The 18,431-nt window shown below is 40.5% G+C and overlaps 2 long non-coding RNA genes across 2 annotated transcripts in view; both read right to left on the bottom strand.

Annotated features, from left to right (window-relative positions):
• LOC141585432 (uncharacterized) overlaps positions 1–2,973 on the bottom strand; it is a 79,702-nt gene extending 76,729 nt beyond the window's left edge. The window contains exon 1 of the long non-coding RNA XR_012518894.1: positions 2,697–2,973. This is a non-coding gene — a long non-coding RNA (uncharacterized LOC141585432). The remainder of the gene's footprint in view (positions 1–2,696) is intronic.
• Positions 2,974–11,155: 8,182 nt separating this feature from the next.
• Positions 11,156–18,431, bottom strand: part of LOC141585431 (uncharacterized) — a 265,926-nt gene continuing 258,650 nt past the window's right edge. The window contains exons 5-6 of the long non-coding RNA XR_012518893.1: positions 14,364–14,461; positions 11,156–11,344 (exon numbers count right to left, since the gene is read on the bottom strand). This is a non-coding gene — a long non-coding RNA (uncharacterized LOC141585431). The remainder of the gene's footprint in view (positions 11,345–14,363; positions 14,462–18,431) is intronic.

Raw genomic sequence — 18,431 nt, 5'->3', positions numbered from 1 at the left:
TGACATCTAGAAAAGCCTTTCTCTGCAGAGGGAGAAAAAATATGCCCCAAATTTTCTTTGCATTTGCCCATGAAGTAAAGAAATCAATTCCCTCTCTAAAATTACTCTTTCACAAGTTCCTCACAGAGTTGAGTGGGCACAACCAGTTTAACAATAGCTTCCCACAGTATTAAGATGCAGGTGCTGTCATTTATCAGGGTCCTAGGCTCTCAGCAGTGGTGACTATCAAATGCAAGCCCAAACACGTGCCTTCCAACCAGCCTTGGTTTCTGAAGCTAATATAAAACCTTGCATATGCATTCATTGCCTTTTCCCCGAGAAGTTTCTAAAAAAAAAAAGAAAGAAAGAAAAGAAAAAAGAAAAAGAGAAAAGCAAATGGCTTTTTGTTTGAATTTCCTTAAAGAGTCAATTTGCTGGAGCAAGTATTATTGGCTCTTGTAAACGCACACAATTCATTTAACTGATCTCTGACTGTTCTGAGAAATTGGAACCTGAAGCTTTGTAGCAAATTGTCTCAGACAGATCATGGAATGTGAAATGTATATGATATAGGCGAGATTGCCTTTATGACAACTCAGTGAAGAAACAATTGCTGGTGCTTTTAGCACTCTGGGATAGGGCCCTGCTCTCTGCAATTTTGATAGAGAAGTCACCCCAAAGCTTGGGGCACACATTCTGCAAGTGTGACTCAGGAAGCTGTGGACAAGGATGGCTGGAGGAGACAGAGGCCTAGGAGACAGCTTAAGTATTACCTAGACTCACCCAATCTGTGTGACAAAAGTTGCTCAGATTATTTCACTCTCCCTCCTCACACATCAGCCTCTTTCTCCAGCTTCCAAAGAAGCATCAAAGTAAGCCAAGGGAATCAAACTGTGCACTCAAGAATACTGACTACTGCATGCTGGCTTTCCCTGGGTGTGCCCCATAAATAAAGGTGGGTGCTTTGGGGCACCTTTTCACCTCCTTCTCTCCTTTCTTTTGGTTCCCTTTCCCTGGGAGATCTCATCTACTCCATAGTGGGTGACTATCAAAACTTTAATTCTAGCTTGATTTCTCTGTTAAGAAAAATCCATAAGTCAGGAAACTGAACTTGCATATTGCATAAGCATTCAGACTCAACATGACCCAAATAGAACTCATTGATTTTCCACAGATATATTTCTTCTCCTGCCTTTCTCATATCAGGTAAAGGATCATCCCAAGCTGAAGGTCCCAGAATCATTCTTTTACTCTTTTCTTTTCTCCACCCTCAAAGCCAATGGGACACCAACAGGTACAATTTCTATACTGCTAATCTACATCTGTCATTTTTTCCCAGTAAACTGCCCATTCATTTACTCGTCTAGTATTTATTGAGTCCTTATGCTGTGTCAGGCATTCTGGGTGATCTGAGATATAGTAGTGAGCAAACAGACAAAGAACTCTACATTGGAGCTACATTTAAGTGTGGACAGACAATAAACAATAAATAAAATGAATATGAAAATTACATAGCATACTAGGAGGTGATGCATGCTATGGAAAATAATAATTTTAAAAAAGAGTCAGTTAAGTGGTGAGTTGTACGGAGGAAGAGGAGGAGACTTGTTAGACACAGTGAACAGGGCAAGCTTTCCTGAGAAGATGAGGTTTGAGCAGGAAGTAAAGGGACTGAGGGAGTGAGCCAGGTGAATATTTGGGGGAAGAAGGATTAGATCAGCTGGAGCAGAGGCCCAAAGGAAGGCTGGAGTTTGCGAAGGAGTTTGTGAAAGAGTCAGCTCAGCAGGCAAGGACGGGAGTGAGGGAGGGAGATGGTGAGGAGGGTAGAGCCAGTGATCGGCTAAATGGGGGTATGAAAGAGAAAATCCAAGGGAAACTCCAAGACTGCATCCCAAACAACTGAAAGGGTGGAGTTGCCATCAACTGAGATGAGGAAGGAAGCAGGGAGCAGGTTTGGGATAGGCAAGATAAGAAGACATGCTTTGATCATGCTGAATTTGAGATGTCTATTAGATATGTGAGTGGAGACATCAAGTAGACAGCTAGATACAAGGGGCTGGAATTCGGGAGAGAGCTTCAGCCTGGAGGTATGACCCTAGGCTAGGTCCACATCGTCACTCACCTGTATTATTGCAATCATCTCATAACTGGGTTCCCTGCTTTCATCTCTGTATTTTCTACAATTGTCCGCTACACTTCCACTAGAGAGGTATTTCCAAAACCAGAATCAATTCCCTTGTTCATCTGCTTACAGACCTCCAATTTCCCTCTAAATATCAAATCCATACTATTCCACAGCATGGCATTCAAGCCTATATTTAGAGCTCTCTTTCATTAGGATCAAGTATATAGAGATAATTCTCTAGCTTCTGGACTTATGAATAGTCTGGAATGTTTCCAGTGAGAGTTTCTTCATGTTCGTTTACTCTTGAATACTACCCTCCCTGTATCCTTGGCAAACCTACTCATCCTGAAAGTCCCAATAGAAATGTCACCTCCTTGCAAAACCTTGGTCTACAACTCCCAGTAGAATTAATTGCTCTTCCATCCATCTTGCCATTGCACTTTATACATTCCTCTGTTGGTAAAACAGCCTTCTACCCATGACTAACCCAAAGACTAAATGCCACTTTGTACACTTCTTTTGAGTCAGTGGCTAGCACAGTGCATAACAAAAGTGCAATCAAATTGCAACGAACTAAAATAAACCCAGTTACCTTCTTAGTGCACATATCATGTGGCACTATCTAGGATCCTGGAGTAATAGAAGAGGGAGTAGAGAGTTGTGGTGTCCATCAGGTGGGCCAGCCAGAGGCTGGTAGTCAAGGTGACGACCTCTGCAGGTGGTTGATAGTCTTTGAGCCTCCGGCAGGGAGCTCCTTCTTTACTCCCTTCTCCTGGAATCCTGGCAGAGAAAAGCAGTGGCGATAACAGGCTTGAGTTCTAACAGTAGGGGTTTGTTTAGGCATAAATAATATCCCCATTAAAGCAAGAAATGAGATGGAACTTGCAGAGAAACATTAAGGGAAATAGAAAAAATGCTCTCTAAATTCATCAGGCACCAGGACACCAGCAAGCAATCCAGTTCATCGCATTTTGTTTCCCTCGTATATTTGCAAAGGATCCCTGGCCCTAGTTCTGCAGGTGATTAAGAAACATGCCTCCCACTCCCATATCCCCAGACACATGCCTTCTCCCACCCTCTCTCTGCCAACTTCTGCAATCCTCTAACATTTAGAATGCCTGGCCTCCTAGTTCCAGGCCAGTCCCTCCATCGAAGTTCATTTGAAAACTTAGCACTTTCAAAATTAAAACAAAGCAAAACAAAACTATCCCTAGTGGAGTGGAAGAAGAAGTTCGTTGGTTCATTGCAATTAGATGCACTTTTTCTGCACACTGCTACCACATCCCAATTGTAGGAGAACTTCCACCTCCTGCTAAATAAATAATCAACCACAAAGTTAACTCTGTGTTCTTCTCTGGGATTTGGGGCCAATTCCCGATTATGAACATCAACTCAGCTCCAGAAAGGCTCTGAGTCCTCAATTTCATAAATGAGGCTCTTTGAGAGAAAAGCAAAATAAGAGTGTCTTAGAGATGAGATTTGTTCTTCAGCAGGTCTTAGGTCTTAATTGCTTCTAAGGAAAATAGAGTGGTGGTTAGGAATGCTCCAGCCTGGCTCTCCTGCAAAACTTAAAACTCTGAGATTCCCAGAGTGCAAAAGAGAGGCTGCTCTGTGAGGACAGGGAATTCCGTTGCTTTGTTTATCATCATATCCTGAGGCCTCCAGAACAATGCCTGGCACAGAATCAGTACCCCATAAACCTTTAATAAATAATAAATCATGGCACTTAAAAATTAGAGACAAAAAGAAGGACAAGAAATCAAACTTTAGATGTCGTAATAAGGAGCCAAGGAGTCATTGCACATTTTAATCTGGTTAAACAAACTGTCTTCAAAACATATAAGTGAGCAAAACAATAAGATGTTCTTTTGGCATCTAATAGTTTTATGTCTAGTGTGTATGCAGATAGAAGTGCAAGGCTAATGGAAAAATTCAGACAAATGTTTACCAAAGATAGGAATGTCAGAAATATCCCAATCCTTCTACCCCCTTCTTTCTTTCTTCCCCCTCTTCTTTTCTCCCTCCCTTTCTTTTTGCCTCTTCCTTCTCCCCCTACTTCTCTTTCCCCTCATTTTCTGCCTCCTCTACCTCCTCCTCCTTCTTCTTCTTCCTGTCTCCTCTCTCTCTCTCTCTCTCTCTCTCTCTCTCTCTCTCTCTCACACACACACACACACACACACACACAGACACACACACTTACTGTTCACAGGCAACCTGCCACCACATGTTGTAGTTTCAGTCTCTCCACTGAGTCTTTTTTGTTAGTATCTTCTCATCCGTCTCCTGCAATAGTCTTCCAACAGTCTCTTTCATGCCCCAAGTCTCTCTTGGGTACATTCCTTCTCCACTCTACTACCCAGTTGGCCCTTCTAAGTTGCCTATCTGACCAAAAATCACATGGCTTCTCCCCATGTAAAGCACAATGTTGAGGCATGTCTCAGAAGCATTCAATCCCTCATGATCTTCACTACCAGCTAACGCTGAGCATGCCATGTGCTGTCTGTGAACTTTCACTGCCCCCTCCCCATACTCTGCTTGGCAAATCCCTCCCAATTCTCCCCAGCCCCTATATCTTAAAAACAATGATAAGTAAAAAGATGAAGAAAAAAAAACAAAAAAAAAAACCTAAATCTCTGAATCCTTATACCATCTATACGGTAGGTCTAGGAGCAGAAAGTCATGGCCAGTATTTCTCCAAAAGCTTGAAAGAATTTCTGGTTTAAAAGATACAAGAGCAAAAAAATATATGGCTCTGGTCCCTGACAGGGGTGAATCCTACATTTCAGTAGCTACCTGTTGCATATGTGGCCAGAATATCTTAGTAACAAGTACCTAAGCTGTGGCATTCTGGATGTTATTGCTGTTTATTCTATTTCAGCATCCATCTTATCTCCCTTTGATTTTTGTGATTTCTTAATTGTTTCATTTCCTGCAAGAATTGAGACCCCCAATTATTGCCTTCTTAATGAATTAAAATAATGTACTCTCTTTTTTCAGCAGTAAGGGTTAGAATAATTTAGAATTATATACTATTATGAGCAGTTTGGAAATCATTTCACTGGATTTGTTTATTCCTGCAGAATTAAAGACAAGAAGTTCCAGGAAGATAATAAACTAAATATTTAGCAATAAATCTCTTTCTGTCTCAGCGGTCACACATCAAAGATGGCAGCGTGGTTTGGAGATAGTCTAGTTAATAATTCTTTTCTTGGTGGTTGGAGAAGTGGTTTGCAGTCATCTCAATCACAGACAATATAAAAAGGCAGTAAAAAGAACTGCAGAGGGATATGAGAAAGTCACAAAAAGACTCAGGAAAAATAAGTTTACAAATTTAACCTTCTGAAAAAGGCTTCTGTGTAAACATTGTCAATAAAATATAATGTCAGCAGGGTAAAAATTCTACCATTGAATTTTTAATCTGTATTTCAAGTTCTCTAAGATAATTGGTAATATTTAATATATGTCATAAAATCACTTTTAAATTGCTTCTAGGCTTCAAATAACTTGCAATCTGTTTGGAGAGACATTAAATGGAAAGACTATTGAAAAACATTTTTCCAATGGACAATATTGGGAAAATATTGTCATAAGGAAAGATTAAATAAGTAGTAACTTTTCTTTGCTATATTCTGCTTATGGAGAGGACTGGTGCAGAGAGTAGGTCTGTCTCGCGAATAAAATGCAAGTGTGATTGGGACCCTGAATTCTTTTCAGAGATGAGCAGGTGGAAGCCCCAGATGAGGTCCTTACCCCAGAACAATTCATTAGAGGATCTTCTTGACCCTGTTGAAAGCCCGGGAGAAACCCGAAGACCTTCTCCTTTTAGGCACAAAACAAACACAATGGCAAATCCACTCTTGCTTGACGCAAACCTTCCTAGATTAAGCAGTGACTGAGACTAGTTGAACTATAGTCAGAGCAGCTGGTGTTTATACCTAACATTTCATTCCTTGATCATGATCAAAATGCTAAGTCAAAATATCCCGCATCTGGCATTTTAAGCCAGATAAAGTCAGGGAGAGGAACAGGGTCACAGATTGCACTGACAGTGGCCTCCTAAAAAATTGCATCTGTGAGATTTCGTGACTATGCTCACGGAGGACAGCAAGGAACCTGGCCAAGGACTGGGTCCCTTCAATGTGGGTTGACTACGTTCAACTAACCAACACAGGGTTTCCTGCAGCTTGTTGACCATCACAGGCTGCATTCTCCTGTACTCTTGACTATATTTGATAGATGTTTACTGTGAGCCTGGGTAGGGCACTAGAGATATAAAAAAAATGGAAGACCCAGTCACCATCTTCACTGATTCAGGGTCTAGCTGGCATGATTTTGAACACAGAAGGCAGTAAATGCCAAAATCCCTAACATCTCTAATGACGAGAAAAGGTAATGCTTTGAAAGAGCATATTCTAATGTGATCAAATATTTCACATTTGTAAGATACAAAAATCATTCTTGTTTCTGTCACACAAACTGAAGGAAATTGTGCTTGAGGCTACACAGAAAGCTGTGCTAATCCTCTGGCTAGAGCTGTAGGGAAGCTATTTTAGAAAGGGGAGGTTTCTCTGAGGAGGTGCCATTTAAGATAAGACAGAAGAGACAAGGAAGAAACGGGGAAGTGATTGCTATATTACTGTACCATTACCATAGAATTCCCACAGTACCTAAGGGTGTATATTGGCCAATCCTTACAAAGATTTTGAATTCTGTATTTGACATTCCTCACCTTCACTTTCAGCCTCCTTTGTCCCCTTGTACCTCCTTAGGTTGAAGTGTTCCTGTAGTCAGTGGGGCAACTGTCCTAAATAAATGTTGTACCCTTGATATATTAATTTATCAGTAATTTTTGCATTACTTAACACTTCCAGCAAGATACAGAAAACCGAAGGTAGTATGCATACATGTGTATTTAAAAAGAGAAGGTTGGTATACACACGTGTGTTTTTATATGCATATAATAGCTAAAAAAAATACACAAAGACATTGACAACCATGGGGGTTGATTCTGGGGAAGAAAACTGGAGATCTTGGGACATGGAGTGAGATGGAGATGTCCTTTCACTGTCTGCCCACTTGTAACGTGTTATTGTTGTTTGTTTGCTAACTGTGTACATGTATTATTTTTTCAATTTAAATTTAAAAATAAAAGAAATGGCTATGAAAAAGGAGACAATCACCATAAATCCCAAAGAAATAAATTTACAAAGATTGAATTCAAGACACTGTGGCATAGCAGGAAAAAAAAATTTGAGGGCTCAGAGGACTACCAGTGATGGGTGCTTTCTACCTCTGTTAGTAAAAGCTCAGCCTGGCCCAGCGCTCCCACAGTACATTAGTTGTGATAGTTTTAAGTTCAAATATACCTAAGATGCTATCTTAGTCAGCTTGGGCTACCATAACAAAATACTATAGGTAGAATAGCTTAAACAACAGAAATGTATTTTTTCCACCGTTCTGGAGGCTAGAAATCCAAGATCAAGGTGCCTATATGGTTGGTTTCTGATGAGGGCCCTCTTCCTGACTTGCAGATGGCTGTCTTCTCACTGTATCCTCACATGGCAAAAACAGGTAGAGGGAAGGGAGACAGCAAGCTTCCTGGTGTCCTATCTTAACAGAACATTAATCCCATCATGAGGGCCCCACCTAATTCTCTCCCGAAGACCTCATCTCTAAATACCATTGTACTGAGGATTAGGATTTCCATATAGAAATTTGGGGTGCACAAAATTCACTCTATAGCTGATGAATATATGTTAAGATGCATCTTAAGAAGTTCAGATGCATATTTGATACCATCAGGGAAACTTATGTGGTAGATGTAGGTCTAGTTTAGAGGGCTGGCTCTTAAAGAATGCTTTCTGTGGTTTTATGCCAAACCTTTTAAAATTGAGGGTTGAGCATGGAACCTGGCTGGAGAAAATGTTTCTGTCCTCTGTATCCAGGAAGACACATAGTAGAAGCAAAGTAGGCTCATTAAGAAAGTACAAAAAGGGTAATAAGGAAAGTCTTATTGCCTCCTGTTCTCATTTCCCCTTATAACAAAGGGTAGAAAACTACCCTGTAAAACTAAGTAAAATGCCATCTGTGCTGTTGCTTCTGGAAATTACTTAATTGATAGTACACCAGGAAACAAAGTCACGTGCTTCTAATTCACTCAGTTCAGTCCCACCTCAGGAGTCTCAAAGACACTGAGAGCCTGTATTACACCTAATTTGGAAGTTTAAGCTCTTCTTCCTGCATCAGATTTGATTACCCAACATTTAAAATATCTCACTGCAGTTATGAGGCAATCTAGTGAACACGTGGCCTTGGTTACAACCTGGCTTGAAAACCTTCACTGCCTTGGAGTTGTTCTATTCCTAGCAGAGTTGCAAAAAGAACACTGGAGGTCGCAAATGGATTTCCTCTACTATTTTCTCTTAACACATTTTCCTGTAGTTCCATGAAGGTCCATTTTGTAAGACAGGCAAAATGTTTTCTTGTGTTTTCTCAGAATGGAAGGCAAAGTTACATGCAAAGAGAAATTAACAGGATGGCGACTCTCTAGAAAACTGAATACAAGCTTGTTTTATTGCAACTCACTCTTGAATTCCATTGAAACTGACAGGTCTGAGATCAATATTTCATCAACTGAGGCCATCTCAACACCTTGAGAATCAACTGGCAATGTGCCAATCTCCTATACAATAAGCAGCGATTGACCCAGGAGCAGTGCCTGCAGCAGATATGACTGTGTTCCTTGCTGGTACCCTGGGCTTTCCTGATAACCCATGAGTGTGGTAGCCAGAAAAAAAAAAAAAAAAAAAAAACACCTTATCAATTCATTATCTTCTGGGGAGAGAATTCTATAACACCACAATTGGTGCTTCAAAATATGCACTAGGTCATTCCAACCAAGTTTTGAGACCCTTAGAATTCCAAGGTTCTTCAATTGATTCTATTCTGCAGAGTACTTAACTTCAATCTGTGGCTACACTACCAAGTAATTGAAGATTTTGATTCTTGATTTAGAAGGTTCATATCAAATGTTTTAAATCTTTAGCTTCATAAGGAGGGGACGTCTTTTTCTTTCCTATATGCCATTTCTCCTTCTCTCCATGGGGAAAGCCATGGTTTAAGTTATTTTAAAAATTATAAAACAAGGAGGCAAAAAAAAATCAGTGTTAACCCAAATTTGCAGGCCAAAATAGCTAATAAATGCTAAGAGAATAGAATCTAAGTGTTCACAACACACACACACACACACACACACACACACACACACACATATGGTATGTGAGGTAATACACATGAATATCAATGGCTTGAGTTATTCATTTCACAATGTATACATATACCAAAACTTCATGTTATATACCATAAATATATATAATTTTTACTTAATTAAAAATAGCCAATGTATATGTAGCATTTACTATGTACCAGGCATCCATCTAAATGCTTTACATAAATCCACATATCCTCACAGCAACCTGGGAGGTGGGTGCATTTTTACAGATGAGGAAACTGAGGCAATAGAGAGATTAAGTATCTTGTCCAAAGTAAAAAGGCAGGGGCCATATATGCTAAGGAGTCCTCTAGTCAGTTTTAACCCAAACGCCAGCCCCCATTTAGTTTCTTTAATTTGTGGGAAAAGAAATTTCCCCTCAACAAATAAACAATATTTGAAAAAAATCAAATGAGCATGGCATCCATGAAATTCTCAGTGCTCTTATGAAAGTAGAATGAAGGCACCATCCCCACTTGCACATGACCTCATCTCCCTACACCAAGCAGATACTCAGTGAATGCTGGCAGAAGGAAAAAGGTTAGGAAGATTCCCAGTGCTGTCTCTGTTACTTGGTAGTGCAGCCACAGATTGAAGTAACTACTTTGCAGAATAGAATCAACTGAAGAACCTTTGGAATGCTAAGGGTCTCGAAACTTGGTTGGAATGATGTAGTGCGTATTTTGAAGCACCAACTGTACTGTTATAGAATTCTCTCCCCAGCAGTTCCTCTGAAAAGCTCCTCCCAGGGCTATGGCTTCTTCTGAGAAAGAAACAACAAAGGAGTCTTCCTTCTAGTTTCAAGATTGCCTGTGGCTTCCTCCTCCCAGCCCTGACAAATTAGCACCTGGCTGACTCAGTCACTTCCGGTCTGTGAGTTAAGCTCATCCAAAGTCCATTGACCCACCTTCTGCTTGCCTCTGCAGGGTTTGCACCACCATTCTATCCTATCTGGCACTCCTGCCTTTCCCAGGGCCCAGGCAGTAAGTGTGGTGTATGAGGGGTAGATCCCCAGGCCTTCAAGTGGGTCAGGCTAACTGCACATGATCACCACATCAATGAGCATGTCATTGACACTTTCTCTCAGAGGAAATTCTCTCACTGCTCTGTCTCCCCCAGCTGGAGGAATATTAAGCTAGGACATACTTAAACAGTCAGAGTGAGCAATGTGGTAGAAGTAAGCACTAGAATTGAGTCAAGACACTCAGACAACTTGTTACAGTGTGCTGTGTGACTTTGAGTAAGCCTCTGCCCTATGAAAAAAGCAACCACTGGACTATAAAGGGATAATAAATCCCTGACATCTCCATCACCATGACCCATTTCCAGACACACAGCAGGTATCACTAATCAGTCATTTTGAACTGAGCCAAAATTAAGTGTCACAATTCTTCTCTGCAGACAAGCCCTATCAATAGTACAGGAATGGCATACTGGCTTAAACCTCTTTACCACCCTAAATTTGATCATCCCTAAGATATTTTCTATTAGTCAATTTGGTTCATACTGCATTGAAATCTAGTACAATTGGTCTATACAGATATATATATATATATATATATTTATCACGACATACTTCTCATCTCATCATGCAGTACTCCTCTCATTTTCCATACCTCCTCAGAGGCTATGAAACAAGTTTGCCTACCATACTCTCAGAACCTAGGAATGTCATTCGTCAGGGTCAGGAAATTTGGAATACTTTCATCCATCCTTCCATCCATTCATTCATTCATACAAACTCACTTTTAAAATTTTCAGGGCAGCAGCCACATGCCAGGCCTAGCCAGCTGCCCTCTTGTTGATTTCTCTGCTGTTTGGCTGGTGATTCTTTATTCTAGTTTGGTTTTGTTCTTTCCATTCAAGATCATTTTTCCTGATGGACACCACTATGCTACTTAGGTTCAGATGACTTTCCCTTTAAATTGCTACTTTCCCAGGGAAGCATTCATCATTGAATTCCCAAATACCTGTAGTAAACAGACACATCAGATAAGGTTTGGGTTAACAAAACGTTAAAAAGATGTTAACGAAAAGACTCTGAGCTCCTAAATATAGAAATTTTGGAAGAGGGAAGAGGACTTAGAAGTGTTACAAAGGAAGCTAAAGTCCAGTTTTGCTGACTTGTAAAATTCTGTCTGTGGTAAGGCATATTAGCTGCTGGGACTTCGAGCAGCCCATCTTAGGCCTCGGAAGGAAGGTTCATAATCCAAGGTCAGGATCAAATAGTGACAGCAATGAAAGAAGCTACTTAAGGGATTCCAAGCACATTTTTCAAATATCTGAAGGAAACTCAGGGGCAGAATGCTCAGATGGCTCCAAGCCCATTGTGTGCCAGTTACGACGCTGAAGCAGAAACTGGAATCAAAGAATGGACAGTATTAGGGAATAGATTCTGCCTTCATGGAGGGTTTGAACAATCAGAAGCCCCAACACAGTGGCTCACAACTGTAATCCCAGCACTTTGGGAGGCCAAGGTGGGAGGATCACTTGAGGCCAGGAGTTCAAGACAAGCCTGAACAACATAGAGAGACCCCATCTCTTAAAAAAAAAAAAAAAAAAAAAAAAAAAAAAAAAAAAAAAAAAAATTTAAAGAACAGTCAGAGCATCCCAGAGAGAGAATAAGCAGACCATCCCACCTCAAGGAGTAAGGAGCTTCCCGGACTGGGGAGGGAATCAAGCAAGGCTGCAAGTAGAAAAAGAGGTGGGTCCATGCTTGTCGTGTTTGTCTCTATAACCTCAGTGTCAGGCGCACAGTAGGTGTTTAATAGATACTTTTAAAAGAGAGAAGTAGGGATCTTGGTGAGGAAAGGGAAGGGGTTAAAAGAGGAGAAGCAGGCTAACAGTCTCGGTTCTGGAGGGAATTCTCACTCTGAGAGAGTGGTTAGACTAGATGATTTCTGGTCCCTCCTATTTCTGAGATTTTATGATTCTAAGAAGAAAGAGAAGTTTATGAAAAGCTAACCCGGGTTTTTCAGCAAGTCTGTGTGACTTTTTAATGAGGGAGCTCCCTCTACTGGACAGAAGTCTTTTCTTCAACAGAATTTTGTCATTTCATCAGCTTTTGGAACTCAGAGGTAGAAGAGTCTTCCCGTGCTAGTGCTTTTTAAATACTAAAGAAGCCACTATCTCATAAGTCACACCTTGGTCTGGAAACTCAACTGTGGGAATGTGGCTTTGTCATCAGTAGCGAAAACACTATTGGTCAGAATACTCAGGTATAGTTTTTTTTGTTAGCAAATAGCACAGGGAATCTGTGCCATTACCCACAGGAAAGCCATACCCCATTACTCAGCCAGCTGATTAACCAGCCTATATTGAACACCTACTGTGTGCCAAGCTGCTTGGTACTGAGGATACAATGGTAAGCAAGTAAACAGAGATAAGCTTTAAGAAGGAAAATTACAGAATCCTAGGAGAGCAGATTGCAGGAACTTACACCATGAGTATGTGGACGGGGGCATATAAGAACGGTGGTCCACAAAAGCTTCCAAGAACTGATATCTGAGCTGACATCTGGATCTGGCTGAAGGATGAATAGGAGTTCATCAGGCATAGAGTAGGTGCTTGCTATTTATAAACACCGAATGGCTGAGACATTTCTCCAAAGTTTATTTCATGATTTTTACATACCTACTCTTGAATAGGCTGCAGATGCTTTAAAGTCAAATGCTACAGCTTGTACACCAAGTAACCCTTGAACAGAATTATTTAAATAGGGCATGCCAGGTTATTTCAGATCCCCATACTGAATTAAGGAATTGTACTAGAAATCTATGTTGGCTGTATTTTCAGCAATTTCACCTTTGACCTGGAAGTAATTGCAATGTTAATAACATTTGATTTAATTGCCAAATATGGCTCACAGGTGTATTCAAGGGAGCTTTGATAATACAGACTCATCATAACCTGTTTGCAAGGTTAATGCATGAAGAGTCAGGGTGGGAAGGAGCCCAGGCTAATGACTGTTAATATAGATAGAGACAATATCTGCTCTTGATGAGAAGGAATGAAAAACTGACATTTATTGAAGACTTTCCACAATCCAGACACAGGTCTGTGGTATTGCATTTGGTCCTTAAAGAAAGCATATGAAATATACAGGGCTATCTTCAACTGATTGTGGAACTGACATTGTTTCAGCCCTACCTTGCAGTGGTTGCATATGACTAACAATTAGATTTCTGCCAGGTTTCTTCACATTTTAAAACCATAAAACAAGATTTTGAGCTGCTACCACGTGTCAGACTCCATGCACAGCATTTTAATATAAGTACACCATTTCACCTAATTTGAAGAATCATAATTATCTTTTCTAGCTAGGTCACTGAGACACCAAGAGATTTTATACTTTGCTCAGAGCCATACCAGCTGCTAGATGCAGGTCACTTCATCCAGACCCAGCCAACTCCAGAGCCTCGGCTCCTGGCCAAGTGTTACACAGCTTTCCTGTCCACCCAGAAAGGCAGGTCTGGAGGATTCAAGAGATTTGAATCACACTAGAAATCACTTATAGGCTATCACAACTCCAGCCAATGGCCCATGCTATACACTCATTAGAAAACAAAATAGTCACCCTTTTACTCAGATGAGAAGGAAAACAGCGAGTTCCATTTTCCTAGCAGCACACTTCAGGCTATAAATATTTTAATGAGAGAATTTAAACCTTTAGCTAATGCCTGTGTGAAAAAAAAAATGCTCCAGATTGCCGTAGTTTAATATGTAGATGCATGCCATCATTTACACTCTGCAATACGTTATACAATAAAGCAGGGCTTCACTAGGAAGAACCCAGTCAGGAAGTCTAAAACACAAGATTAAACAGACAAGACCAAGAATGGGATTTAAACTGTGGGAAGCCCTTAGCCTTCTTCCCCTTCAGCCCAACACAGACTGGAGGTTACATCACCCATGTGAATTGCATCCAAGTCTTCTCTCTCCACTTAGCACCATTTGTCTGCACTCTGTTGCTTGAATACATGTGCTCACCTCCTTGGGTACCTGGTGTACCCACCAGGGCAAGGTGCTTATACATCTCTGTCATGCGCAGTCTCCAGCACAAAGGCTTTTCATGTAGATGAGGGCATCTGCAAAATAATCAGGACGATAGGCATTAATTGTAATTAGATATTGATTGTGCTACCAATATTATGTACGTACCTTATAAATACCACTTTTCACACACAACTTCTAATTCATCCAGTTACTATAAACAAAAAAGATAATTTTTGCTCCTGGAATTAACTGGAGCCATTGACTCTTCTCCTTTATTAGTTCAAAAAGCTAATATCTTGTGAGAGAAAACTGTGTAGTCTGGCAAATGGCCATTCAAGGCAGGTTCTCTGGGATCAGACTACATGAATTCAAATTTCCGCAGTGCCATTCATGACCTAGCTATCCTTAGGTAAGGTATTTGTCTTTGTGCCTCAGCTTCTCATCTGAAAAACAGAGGAAGAGTAATGCCAATGAGTAGATGTAACAGCATATGTGAAATGATGGTTTTTCTTGCATTTGAGAGCTGCAATATCCTATATCATCAATGAAACTTTTATCTTTTCTTCCCAAAGACTTACCACACATGACCAAGGGATCTCATGTTTACTATGGTCTTAAAAGAAAATAAAAATCATCAGAAGTTCTTTGCACTGAAACATTAGCAGGCTGTATTTAAAATAAAGTTTTTAATGTGAATTTATATCGTTAGTCAAAACATGTACCAATGACATGGAATAATGGCTTAAACCACCAGTTGACCTGCAGGGCCTAGTACTTTAGTTTTACCTAGAACGGGGCACATGATATTAACACCACTTGAATCTAGCTTCGCCTATGACAGGGCACATGGTATTAAGGCCATTGACTGCTGGAAAAGGAAGTCCCACTGGCGGAGCTATGAGAAAACTGGGACTCAGAGAGGTTAGGCAAGTGACTCAAGGTCACACAGGTATTAAGTTGTAGAGTCAGGATTTGAACTCAGGTCTACAGGACTCCAAAACCTTAGGAATTAGCTGTTATGCTGCAGTAGCTGTCCATCAGATAAACATCACCCTGCCCTCGGGGCCTTTGCTTTTTCGAAGATGAACCTTAAAAATTATCTGAGCAAACTAGGGCAGAATGAAACAGGCTGCTACATCACTAGGTACACTTGGAGTGCATGTAGCAAGTAACTGAAACCCAAGCAATTCATCCAGTGGGATGCTGGTTCCTATGATGTCAAACAGTCTACTGGGGCTGAAATTTTTGTGCAATCTCTCAGTTTTAAATCACATCAACCCAACTCTGGGTGCACTTGCTCTGTCACCATAATGGCCAATATCTGGGGCCAGGGGAAATAAACCCTCATTCAGATGTCTTGATGTTCATTAATGTCACAACATCCTATTAAGGACTATGGTCATAGCATTGCATGGGCTGGGTGTTTGGTAGGGAAAGGACTACTTTTTCTTATATTCCAGATCTGTTATATAATAGAAATAGAAACATTGTCTCAATCTGCATAGAAACAATATGAGCAAAATAAAATGGCAAGGATGATAAAACAGACATCTTTGACTAATTCCCATTGAATTAGCAGGATTTATTATTAATAATGCAATGGCCATTTATACCCATGGAAGATTAAAGGCATGTTAAGCAATATGTTGAATGCTTTATGTATATTACTGTCACATTTAATTTCTGCAACATTTCCCATCTGAGACATAAATAAACCAGGATTTGGCTGGTCACACAGTGAGAAAACAGGTTGGATCTATGCCCATGCCTGTCTGACTCCACAGTCCTAGCATTGGTGACTCTTTTACATCTTTGATACTCAAGGCATGAGGCAGGGGCCAGCAAAAACTGTCTTTTTGCAGCTCCTTAGAAATGCAGAATATCAGCCTCCTTCCCTAGTCCTGCTGAATGAGAATCTGCACTTTAACAGGTGACAGTACCTAGGTCATCTTGCCACCTAACCACACTTGTTCCACACTCTGGTACTCTTCTTGGGTACTTGGTGAGTTCATCAGAAGCAGGGACCATTATTCTAGGTATGATGCATAAACTCCTTGCCTTATATCACCTGAAGTTTCCTAGGTTCCATTCCAAGCTTATTAAGCAAGATTCTCTGATGGTGGGACTCAGAAATCTATATTTTAACCAGTTTTTCAGATAATCCTAAAGGCATACTACTGTCTGAAAACAAATGCTATGATACATCCCTTTCTCTTAAGTTTTACATGTAGGATTCTGTGCTTTCTTTCCAAACTGAAAGTGCCTCCAAAAATTGAATGAGTATGCAAATAGTAAATGAGTCCATCGAGTTATCCTGGAAAGACATTCAGTTGTTGTTGATTTTGAAGTCATGGTAAAGTGTCCATGCTTCCTTTTAAAGCCAACTCATCAAACCCACCAAATGCAGCAAACATTTGCCAAGCTCCTCAGGTCAGCATCCATAAAAGGGGTGAGTTTTGAAGCAGCAGAGTGATACACAGAGATGCAAGTAAACCCAACCCAAAGCACAGAATTCTGGTGACACAACAGAGAAGAGCAACATCCACATCAGCTTTCCTGAATTGGGAACTCTGATGCCCTCCCTCAGTCAACTGGCCCCATATGGCACCATAGCCATCATCCCCACCAAAACAGTAGACTGCCCACAGATTGAGTCTGAACTTTGAGTGCTGCTTGAAGTTAAGCTGGTAGACAAATAACCCCACACCTGTATGAGCCCCTAGCATGTGTTTGCACACTAACCAAGTTAGCCTAATGTACTCAACTGGATTTGTGATTTGGTTTTCCTATTTAGCAGTCAAATAAATTACTAAAATTAAAACTTTCTTCTTTTCAGAGTATAAACTCTTTACTGATTTCTAACAATTTCCCTGTCTGCTTCCTGAGTGGGCTAGGGTCTCGATTTTAAGCAATTCATTCATTTCACAAACACATGCTTAGGATGGAGATACCCTGGAGAAAAAAAAAAAGACTGATATTCTATTCTTCACTTGTAAATCTTACTTAGAGACAAGCAGTGAAGGAAGTTAGCCATTTATTACGAGAAATCAATGCGAGGAAGGTAACATTCTGGGTCCTGTGAAAGTGAACCACAGGTGAGCTGAACTCAATCCAGGAGAACTTGGAAGGCTTTCCTGAGGAAGTGGCATTTCAGTGGAGACCTGAAAATCCACTGGGAAGGAATTGATTCCCTTGCCCGCAACACTTGCTAAAGGTCCATAACACTTGCACCTGCACTTCCACTGCTCTGTGATGCTAATGACTGCTCAAGATGCATTGAACATTTGCTATTTGTGAAATAATTAGGCTTTTTGTTGTGTTATAGACTGCGTGTTTGCATCTTCTCCCCAATAAACACGATATGATAAGATCCTAATGCCCCAGGTGACTATATTTGGAGATGGGACCTTGAAGGAAATAAGTAAGATTAGATGAGATCATAAACGTGGGGCCCTAATCTTACAGGATTTGTGTCCTTATGAAAGAGATGCCAGAGTACTAACACACACTCCCTCCTCTCCCCCTGCTTCTTCCCCTTTTCCCCATCCACTCCCACTTTCTCATCTCTCTGTCTTTCCGGTATGTGAGTACTCAGAGGGAACACAGCCATCTGCAAGTCAGGAATAAGTCTCACCAAAAACTGAACCCTGCCAGGACTTTGATCTTGGACTTCCCTGCCCTCTAGAACTGTGAGAAAATAATAAGTATATTTTTGTTGTTTGAGCCACCCATCCTGTAGTATTTTGTTATGGCAGCCCTAGCAGATGAATACATGCAGTGTTTTGACATAAATTTACTAAAGAACCTTCTTTATTTGCTTACCATTCCTTGACCAAAAGAGAAAAATTAGACTTGGGGGTTTAAGGATTTCTTTTCTTTTTTCTGATTAACAACAACATCTACATAATATTTGTAGTTATGGTGTAAACTGTAATAAGGTCAGGGATCATTTTATAGCTTAGGTAAATGAAATGATCATCCGTGGAAGCTCCCTGACACACAAAATATGTGCAATAAATTCTCCCTCCCCTATTATCCCCACACCCAGGACAAGGAGGAACT

This window comes from Saimiri boliviensis, chromosome 8 (assembly GCF_048565385.1).
Source record: "Saimiri boliviensis isolate mSaiBol1 chromosome 8, mSaiBol1.pri, whole genome shotgun sequence".
NCBI lineage: Eukaryota > Metazoa > Chordata > Mammalia > Primates > Cebidae > Saimiri > Saimiri boliviensis.
Note: the sequence above shows the minus strand (reverse complement) of the source record. Positions and strands in the feature narration are given on the sequence as shown.